The sequence below is a fragment of the Phyllobates terribilis genome, unplaced genomic scaffold (genome assembly GCF_046119375.1).
Source record: "Phyllobates terribilis strain yellow unplaced genomic scaffold, ASM4611937v1 Scaffold_7__3_contigs__length_470593459, whole genome shotgun sequence".
Taxonomy (NCBI): Eukaryota; Metazoa; Chordata; class Amphibia; order Anura; family Dendrobatidae; genus Phyllobates; species Phyllobates terribilis.
The window spans coordinates 151,736,073-151,746,601 of record NW_027362767.1 but is presented as its reverse complement, the minus strand read 5'-3'; positions in this window follow the sequence as shown (position 1 = coordinate 151,746,601).

Sequence of the window (10,529 nt, the reverse complement as noted above, 5' to 3'; positions counted from 1 at the left end):
CCTGGTGCGTTGCAGAGCCCGAACGGAATACAGTAAAATTCGCTGAGACCCATCGGGGTGGTGAATGCGGTCTTCTCCCGGTCCGCCTCTGCTACAGGAACCTGCCAGTACCCGCTAGTGAGATCCAAAGTAGAGAAGAAGTTAGCAGATTTTAATGCAGCTAAGGACTCTTCTATCCTTGGTAACGGGTACGCATCTTTGTGTGTGATACGGTTGACCTTCCTGTAGTCTACACACATTCTCATGGTGTTGTCTTTCTTTTTCACTAAGACTAGTGGAGCTGCCCAGGGGCTACAGCTGTCCCTGATTACCCCAGCCTCCTTCGTGTCTCTAAGCATCCCCTTGGCGTGTTGGTAGTGTGCCGGGGGTACGGGTCGGTATCTCTCCTTTATGGGAGGATGGTCTCCCGTGGGGATGTGGTGTTCTACCCCCTTTACTCGCCCGAAGTCTAGCGGGTGTTTACTAAACACTCTCTCGTACTCTCGAACCACCCGATAGACTCCCTGTTTCTGGTGTGAGGGAGTGGAGTCAGTACCCAAATGCAGTTGCTGACACCAGTCCTCCATTGGTTTCTTAGAGCCGTTACCTTCCTCTGGTTGAGATGGAGGCAAGGGTTCCACGGCCTGTACAGAGTTCTGGTTGATGGTGAACAATTTGGCTAGCGTGGCATACCGGGGCAGGTGCACTTCTCTCTCCCCGATATTTATGATGCGAACGGGCACCCTCCCATGGCGTACATCGACCACCCCCCGTGCTGTCAAAATGGTGGGCCTACTGTCTGAGTAGACGGGTTCTACCATTGCTTGGTAGTCTCTACCTCTTAGACCAATAGCTGCCCGGCATCAAATCATCATCTCACTTTTTGGGGGCATGGCAATAGTGAACGGGTCACACATTCTCACGCTACCTATCTCACCACCAGATAGTTCCACCTGTTGCCGCTTCATCAGTGCCCGGATCTCTTTTTGGAGCACACGCTGCTGGCCGGAACTGGCGTTCTTGGCAACCTGCTGTAAAATGAGAATCACCTCTGCAAGACAATTTTCAATCACATTAGTTCCCAAGGTTATTCTAGGGTGACTCTCATGACGGTCTATGTCCACTATAATCAGTCCTTGTGCCGCCAGTTCGACTTTACCGATCTTAATGGTCACCTCTTTGAATCCCACCTGCGGCACGGGCTGACCATTGCTGGCGATGATACTCAGGTCGTCATCTGGGTAGCGGGTTATGTCCGAGTCATTCCAGTACTGTTTAAAGAGCACGTACGGGATGGTGGTCACCTGTGACCCAGTGTCTAGTAGGGCACTCATAGGAATGCCATCCAGTACCACAGGCAAGATTGGACGTCCCCCTACGTATTTATCACGCCAGTTTGATGGGCCTGATGGTCTTATGCCTGGGGGTTGGCCCTCTACCCCAGGTTGTGTCCGTTTAAATGACAGTACCTTGCCACATGTCCGGGTTGATTGCAGCGGCGGCAGATGGGTCGTCCGTCCTCGTTGTATCTGTCGCTGGGTCTTCCTCTGGCCGGTGGGGTCCTCCTCAGTCGGCGCCACGGGACATCCTCCGGTCCGGATGCCAGCTGGATCTTTCCTGGAGAAGAGACCTGTAAAGACTGCACAGTTCTGGTTAGCGCGGCAACGCTCTTAGTCAGCTCTTGGACCTGATGGTGCAGGTCTGTAGCCGGGTCACTGTTTAAAGCCTGCGCATCAGCTCTCACAGGCCCTGCAGACAAGGGCGCCGTCTCCTGGTGGTAAGTGATAGCAGGGCGCCTGTGGGTCACAGCGCCACCAGGTGCCGGTTCTCGGAGCACCCGGATGGCTCTGTCCTGGAACTGTGCAAAGTCCAGGTCAGGGTCCTGTAAGGCCATTGCCCGCAACTGGGTTTGGTGGGCATTGCACAGTAGACCCTCAATAAATTGTTCAGTCAACAGCTTATCTTCATTTCCCACGCTGTCAGGGTCTGCCTGCTTAATGGCTCTCAGGGCCTCTTGTAGGTTTAGAGCATAGTCTCTTATACTCTCATGTGCCTGCTGTTTACCCCCGTAAAATCTGAGCTTTATTTCGGCTGAGGTGCGGGTATCAAATGTGTCTTTCAGCCGGGCTAGTATTTCTCTGACAGTCCTCTTCCTCCCAGGTGGCCAGGACTTTACCTCTCTTTGGGCTGCCCCGATTAATTGGGCCACCAGGATGCTCACTTTTTGCTCTTCTGTGAGGGGGTACACCTGGAAGAGGCTATCCAGTCTTTCTCTAAAGTCATTTAGAGTATGTGACTCCCCTGAGTACTGGGGTAGCCAGGTTGCCCCGGGATATAGGGCATGGTGAATGGCATGACTGCTACAGCGGTTGCGCTGGCGGTGGCTGTGGCAGTGGAGCTCCCCTCGGTATCCGGCATCCTCCTCCCCCCTAGTGGACCGTGGCCTACCTTGCGATGCTCTTCTTCCGTAGGCCGCGGCTCCGCAGTCGATCGTTGGGGTTGAGGACCTGGCGTCACACTCCGATGATGTCAGCGTCGCTCTTCCTCCCTTCCAGGACCTTGCGCAGCGTCAGAGAGTGGGGCGGAGCGTGGGGCGGAGCTTCGGATCTCGCGCGCTTTCGGCGTCCACGCCCCTCTTCTTCCCGTGCGGCGTCCCGAAGATGGCGTCCGAAGGCGGGAAGCAGCTGCGGATGGCGGGAAGAAGGCAGAAGACGGCGGGAAATGGTCCAAGATGGCGTCTGATGGCGGGAATCGGCTCCGGATGGCGAGAAACGACTCCGGACGGTGGGAAACTTCACCACAGGTAAGTTCAAAAGTCTTTTTCAGGCACGCAGTACCCGGTGGTTGCGGGCACGAAATCCTGCCGACTACACCAAAGTTGACGCGCCCCCTGGGCCTGTGTTGTGAAGGGGAACCCGGAACCGGGCCTGTTGTAGAATGCTGGGGGTTGTAGTCTCCGTGTGGCGGTGACCCGGTCCGTGCCCAGGGTGGTCAAACCAGTGGCAGTCTTAATGTATAGCAAATGTCCGACTACGCCACCCGTGGATTGCGGTCAGTGGGGACCGCCGCTGCGCTGCCGACCGCTGAGGCTGATGTTGTTTGCGCAGCCGAGTATGGGATAACTCCCCACGGGAGAAGTATTGCCTCAGGGCAGCTAATGTGAGAGATGATGGGAGTGATGGTGTGAGGGTCCCAGTGCTAATGGTGCTGGTGCGGCAAGGAATCACAGAGATGTGAGGTGCAGTTCAGGGTCTTTACTGATGGTACAAGGCAGACCCTCCCGGGAGTACTGGCTAGTATAAGGGGCCTGGTCAGTCTGCGAGCAAGCAGGAGTTCCCCTGGCCAGGTGGAGTTGTAGGCCTCCCCGTTTATCTGCACTCTTCCTGGCTACCTTGCTGTCAGCGGTTACAAGTAGCCCACGTCCCTGAATATACCGTGTGGTGCTCACCCGTATGGCTGGTGACTTGGGGCCTTCTGTTAGCCTCCGCTCCTGGATGGCGGCGCTGGTCCCTTCTTTGTGACTGAGCCTCCGGGCTTCTATGGCCAGAGGACCTGGAATCCCCTGCCGGCTGGTTTCTGCTGCTGGGTATACAGTACAGACCAAAAGTTTGGACACACCTTCTCATTTAAATATTTTTCTGTATTTTCATGACTATGAAAATTGTACATTCACACTGAAGACATCAAAACTATGAATTAACACATGTGGAATTATATACTTAACAAAAAAGTGTGAAACAACTGAAAATATGTCTTATATTCTAGGTTCTTCAAAGTAGCCTCCTTTAGCTTTGATGACTGCTTTGCACACTCTTGGCATTCTCTTGATGAGCTTCAAAAGGTAGTCACTGGAAATATTTTTCACTTCACAGGTGTGCCCTGTCAGGTTTAATAAGTGGGATTTCTTGCCTTATAAATGGGGTTGGGACCATCAGTTGTGTTGTGCAGAAGTCAGGTGGATACACAGCTGATAGTCCTACTGAATAGACTGTTAGAATTTGCATTATGGCAAGAAAAAAGCAGCTAAGTTAAGAAAAACGAGTGGCCATCATTACTTTAAGAAATGAAGGTCAGTCAGTCCGAAAAAATGGGAAGACTTTGAAAGTGTCCCCAAGTGCAGTTGCAAAAACCATCAAGCGCTACAAAGAAACTGGCTCACAAGAGGACCGCCCCAGGAAAGGAAGACCAAGAGTCACCTCTGCTTCTGAGGATAAGTTTATCTGAGTCACCAGCCTCAGAAATCGCAGGTTAACAGCAGCTCAGATTAGAGACCAGGTCAATTCCACATAGAGTTCAAGCAGTAGATACATCTCTTCAACATCTGTTAAGAGGAGACTTTGTGCAGCAGGCCTTCATGGTAAAATAGCTGCTAGGAAACCACTGCTAAGGACAGGCAACAAGCAGAAGAGACTTGTTTGGGCTATAGAACACAAGGAATGGACATTAGACAAGTGGAAATCTGTGCTTTGGTCTGATGAGTCCAAATTTGAGATCTTTGGTTCCAACCACGGTGTCTTTGTGCGACGCAGAAAAGGTGAAAGGATGGACTCTACATGCCTTGTTCCCACCATGAAGCATGGAGCAGGAGGTGTGATGGTGTGGGGGTGCTTTGCTGGTGACACTGTTGGGGATTTATTCAAAATTGAAGGCATACTGAACCATCATGGATACCACAGCATCTTGCAGCGGCATGCTATTCCATCCTGTTTGCGTTTAGTTGGACCATCATTTATTTTTCAACAGGACAATGACCCCAAACACACCTCCAGGCTGTGTAAGGGCTATTTGACCAAGAAGGAGAGTGATGGGGTGCTACGCCAGATGACCTGGCCTCCACAGTAACCAGACCTGAACCCAATCGAGATGGTTTGGGGTGAGCTGGACCGCAGAGTGAAGGCAAAAGGGCCAACAAGTGCTAAGCATCTCTGGGAACTCCTTCAAGATTGTTGGAAGACCATTTCCGGTGACTACCTCTTGAACTCATCAAGAGAATACCAAGAGTGTGCAAAGCAGTCATCAAAGCAAAGGGTGGCTACTTTGAAGAACCTAGAATATAAGACATACTTTCAGTTGTTTCACACTTTTTGTTAAGTATATAATTCCACATGTGTTAATTCATAGTTTTGATGCCTTCAGTGTGAATGTACAATTTTCATAGTCATGAAAATACAGAAAAATCTTTAAATGAGAAGGTGTGTCCAAACTTTTGGTCTGTACTGTATATCAGTCCCCACAGCCTCGGACTCCTGTGTCCGGTTTTAGTAACTTCAGCCAGGGCGAGCTATATCTCTGCTCACAGCCCCTGGCCTTCTGCCTCTGCTCCTACAGAGCTCCTGATGTATCTTTTCCTGTGTCTGGAACTTTACTCCAGGCTCTGACTGACTTAATCCCGCCCCAGACCCAGTTTATAAGGGCAGATTCCTCTCCTCCCAGGTCTGGGCGGGCAGTGTTGCATGCTTAGGGCTCCTGACCAGAGAAACCTCCCACTTGCTCTCAGACATAATATCTCTATTACTGTGGCAACCAGACCCCTGGGGTGTCACATTTGCATATCTGACCATTATGTATGTATAATGCTTATGTATATAGTGTATTGTCTAGTGTGCCCTTAAAGCAATTAAATATATAATTTAACCTTGGGCTGCTCTTTTATCTAAATCCACGAATCCATATGTCTGCTGTTTGGTTTAACTCACATGATACCGGGGCTGGTTTCTGCCTGATATAATTCCAGTTACGGCTTACGACTTATAGGAACTGCTGGCAACTCTACCTGGCTGATAAGGTTCTGTTTCATTGGGGTCAGTGAGAGGGGCCTCTCAGCTTGTCAGGGGTGTAAGCGAGTGTGGTGCCACATCAGTGACTGAGTGGGCCACCTCTTCTCACTCCCGGTACCTTCCTGAACTCATGAGGACAAGGGGTGTCTGTGTAGAACTGTACCAATTTGACCTTATGTGTCTCCGATGGGGTGTGGAACATCATGTTGGTGCAAAGTGTGAATCCGTATCACGTGATCCGTCTGACATAATAGCAACGTCAGGTGGGAGGCGCGGTGGGGATCCTTCACATGTGGTGGCAGCGATGGGATTCTCCTTAATCTCTTAGGTGCCATTAATCTCAGTAACAGTTAGAAATGGTCCCCAAAATTGGTTCTGTGATTTCTCCTGAGCACGCAGATATCCCATATGTGGGGTAAAATCACTGTTTGGGAGCAAGGCAGGGCTCTGAAGGGAAGGAACGCCATTTGACTTTTTGAATGTAAAATTTGCTGGAATAATTAGTGGACATTATGTCGCGTTTGCAGAGCCCCTAATGTACTTAAAAAGTGTAAACCCCCCACAAGTGACACAATTCTGGAAACTAGACCCCTCAGGAAACTTATCTAGATGTGTGGTGAGTACCTTGAATACCCCACTTGCTTCACAGAAGTTTATAACTTTGAGCCGTGAAAATAAAGAAATCACATTTTTCCCATAAAAATGTTCTTTTAGCCCCATTTTTTTTATTTTCACAAAGGTAACAGGAGAAAATGGAACCCAAAATTTGTTGTGCAATTTCTCATGAATAAGCAGATACCCCATATGTGGGAGAAAAACACTGTTTGGGCGCACAGTAGGGCTTGCAAGAGAAGGAGTGCCATTTGACTTTTTGAATGTAAAATTTGCTAGAATAATTAGTGGATGCCACTTCATTTTTGAAGAGCCCCTGTGGAAACCCCCCACAAGTGACACGATTTTGGAAACTAGACCCCTCAGGGAACTTATCTAGATGTGTGGTGAGCACCTAGAACCCCCAGGTGCTTCACAAAAGTTTATAACATCGAGTCATGAAAATAAAAATGTCACATTTTTCCCACAAAAATGTTTTTTAGCCCCAAATTTTGCATTTTCAGAAGGGTAACAGGAGAAATTGCACAGTACAATTTGTTGTGCATTTTCTCCTTAGGTTTCTGAAACACAATACAGTGGTGGCCAAAAGTATTGGCACCCCTGCAATTCTGTCAGATAATACTCAGTTTCTTCCTGAAAATGATTGCAATCACAAATTCTTTGGTCTTATTATCTTCATTTAATTTGCTTGCAAGGAAAAAACACAAAAGAGAATGAAGCAAAAATAAAATCATTGATCATTTCACACAAAACTCCAAAAATGGGCCAGACAAAAGTATTGGCACCCTCAGCCTAATACTTGGTTGCACAACCTTTAGCCAAAACAACTGCGAACAACTGCTTCCGGTAACCATCAATGAGTTTCTTACAATGCTCTACTGGAATTGTAGACCATACTTCTTTGGCAAACTGCTCCAGGTCCCTGATATTTGAATGGTGCCTTCTCCAAACTGCCATTTTGAGATCTCTCCACAGGTGTTTTATGGGATTCAGGTCTGGACTCATTGCTGGCCACCTTAGAAGTCTCCAGTGCTTTCTCTCAAACCATTTTATAGTGCTTTTGGAAGTGTGTTTTGGGTAATTGTCCTGCTGGAAGACCCGTGACCTCTGAGGGAGACCCAGCTTTCTCACACTGGGCCCTACATTATGCTGCAAAATTTGTTGGTAGTCTTCAGACTTCATAATGCCATGCACACGGTCAAGCAGTCCAGTGCCAGAGGCAGCAAAGCACCCCCAAAACATCAGGGAACCTCCACCATGTTTGACTGTAGGGATCGTGTTCTTTTCTTTGAATGCCTCTTTTTTTTCCCTGTACACTCTATGTTGATGCTTTTTCCCAAAAAGCTCTACTTTTGTCTCATCTGACCAGAGAACATTCTTCCAAAACGTTTTAGGCTTTCTCAGGTAAGTTTTGGCAAACTCCAGCCTGGCTTTTTTATGTCTCGGGGTAAGAAGTGGGGTCTTCCTGGGTATCCTACCATACCATCCCTTTTCATTCAGACGCCGACGGATAGTACGGGTTGACACTGTTGCACCCTCGGACTGCAGGGCAGCTTGAACTTGTTTGGATGTTAGTCGAGGTTCTTTATCCACCATCCGCACAATCTTGCGTTGAAATCTCTCGTCAATTTTTCTTTTCCGTCCACATCTAGGGAGGTTAGCCACAGTGCCATGGGCTTTAAACTTCTTGATGACACTGCGCACGGAAGACACAGGAACATTCAGTTCTTTGGAGATGGACTTGTAGCCTTGAGATTGCTCATGCTTCCTCGCAATTTGGTTTCTCAAGTCCTCAGACAGTTCTTTGGTCTTCTTTCTTTTCTCCATGCTCAATGTGGTACACACAAGGACACAGGACAGAGGTTGAGTCAACTTTAATCCATGTTAACTGGCTGCAAGTGTGATTTAGTTATTGCCAACACCTGTTAGGTGCCACAGGTAAGTTACAGATGCTGTTAATTACACGAATTAGAGAAGCATCACATGAGTTTTCAAACAGTGCCAATACTTTTGTCCACCCCCTTTTTTAGGTTTGGTGTGGAATTATATCCAATTTGGCTTTAGGACAATTCTTTTTGTGTTTTTTCATTGAAGACAAATTAAATGAAGATAATAATACCAAATTTGTGATTGCAATCATTTTCAGGAAGAAACTGAGTATTATCTGACAGAATTGCAAGGGTGCCAATACTTTTGGCCACCACTGTATGTAGAAGAAAACTACTGTTTAGGTGCACAGCAGGGCTTGGAAGGGAAAGAGCGCCATTTGACTTTTTGAATGCAAAATTTGCTGGAATATTTAGCAGACACCATGTCACGTTTGGAGAGCCCCTGATGTGCCTAAATAGTGGAAACACTCACAAGTGACACCATTTTGGAAACTAGACCCCTCAGGGAACTTATATAGATGTGTGGTGAGCTCCTTGAACCCCCAGGTGCTTCACAGAAGTTTATAACGTAGAGTTGTGAAAATAAAAAAAAATCTAATTTTTCCCACAAAAATGGTCTTTTACCACCAATTTTCTTATTTTCACAAAGGTAACAGGAAAAATGGAACCCAAAATTTGTTGTGCAATTTCTCCTGAGTATGCATATACCCCATATGTGGGGGTAATCTACTGTTTGGGTGCATGGCAGAGCTCAAAAAAGGAGTGGCAGTTTGAAATGCAGACTTTGATGGAATGGTCTGTGGCTTCTTGTCACGTTTTGAGAGCCCCTGATGTGCCTAAACAGTGGAAAAACCCCACAAGTGACCTCATTTTGGACACCAGACCCCTCAAGGAATTTGTCTACATGTGTGGTGGGCACCTTGAACCCACAGGTGCTTTACAGAATTTTACAACACTGATCTGTAAAAATGAAAAAATATATATTTTTCCCACAAAAATGTTTTAACCCGCAATTTTTTCCATTTTCACAACGATAGCAGAAAATGGACCCCAAAATGTGTTGTGCAATTTCTCCTGAGTACACTGATACTCCATATGTGGTCAAAAAAAGGAGCGCTATATTGGAGTTCATATGTTGCTGGACTGGTTTTATGGTGCCAAGTCACATTTGCAGAGCCCCTAAGGTGCCAGAGCAGCAAAAAACCCCATAAGAGACCCCATTTTACAAACTACATCTCTCAATGAATTTATCTAGGCGTGCAGTGAGCATGTTGACACCACGTGTGCCTCACAGAGTTTTATACCATTGAGCGGTGAAGAAAGAATAATTACATTTTTACCACCAAAGTTTTGTTTTAGCCCAAGATTTTACATTTTCACACTGGGAAATGGGTAAAAATGGCACTATAATTTGTCCCACAATTTCTGCTGAATGTAGAAATACCCTATATGTGGCTGTACAGTAGTGCTTAGCCATACTGCAAGACTCGGGAGGGACGGAGCGCTATTTGCCTCCTGGAGCGCAGATTTTCCTAGAATAGTTTGCGGACTCCATATACAGAGCCCCTAAGTTCTAGGACAGCAGAATTCCCCCTCAAGTGATCCCATTTTGGATACTTTTAGGAATTTATCTACAGGTGTGGATTTTAACTGCATGGGTGTTTTCCAGAAACAAACAGCAGTAGATGTTGCTGAGTAAAAATTGCAAACTGCCATTGTAGTGACCAGTATGTTGTAGTAACCAGTACGGTATGTCTAGTTCATGCTTGTGGAGACATGCACCCGTAAATTCGGTCGGCTCTCATCGCTACAGAAATGCCAAACATGTGGATGCTAAACGTGGTTTAGGCAGACTGGGGCTCAGAAGGGAGGGGGCATTTGGATTTAGGAGCACAGAATTTGCTGAATTTCTTTTGGGGGCAAGGGCCATTTCACTTTTCCAGAGCCTTTGTGCTACCAGTAATGTGGAAGCCCCTATATTTCCGTTAACAGATGACATACCTGAGTAGGGACTTGCTTTTTTGTGGATTGAGTCGAAACTTTTATTGGGAACATTTTACATAACATTTTGGATCACATTTATCCTGCGCTCTACGCTGAGCACTTACATCCGGGTTACCATCTAAATCTTGGAGTGATGTGATTCAGATGAAACCCCAGAGGAAGCCATCCACTATAATGAGGCAGCAGAGTTACTCTGGACTCTGTTTGGCCTCTGTTTAGCTGTGTCCTTTTTTTCAAAGGTGCACAAAACTCTGTTTTTTTACTTAGT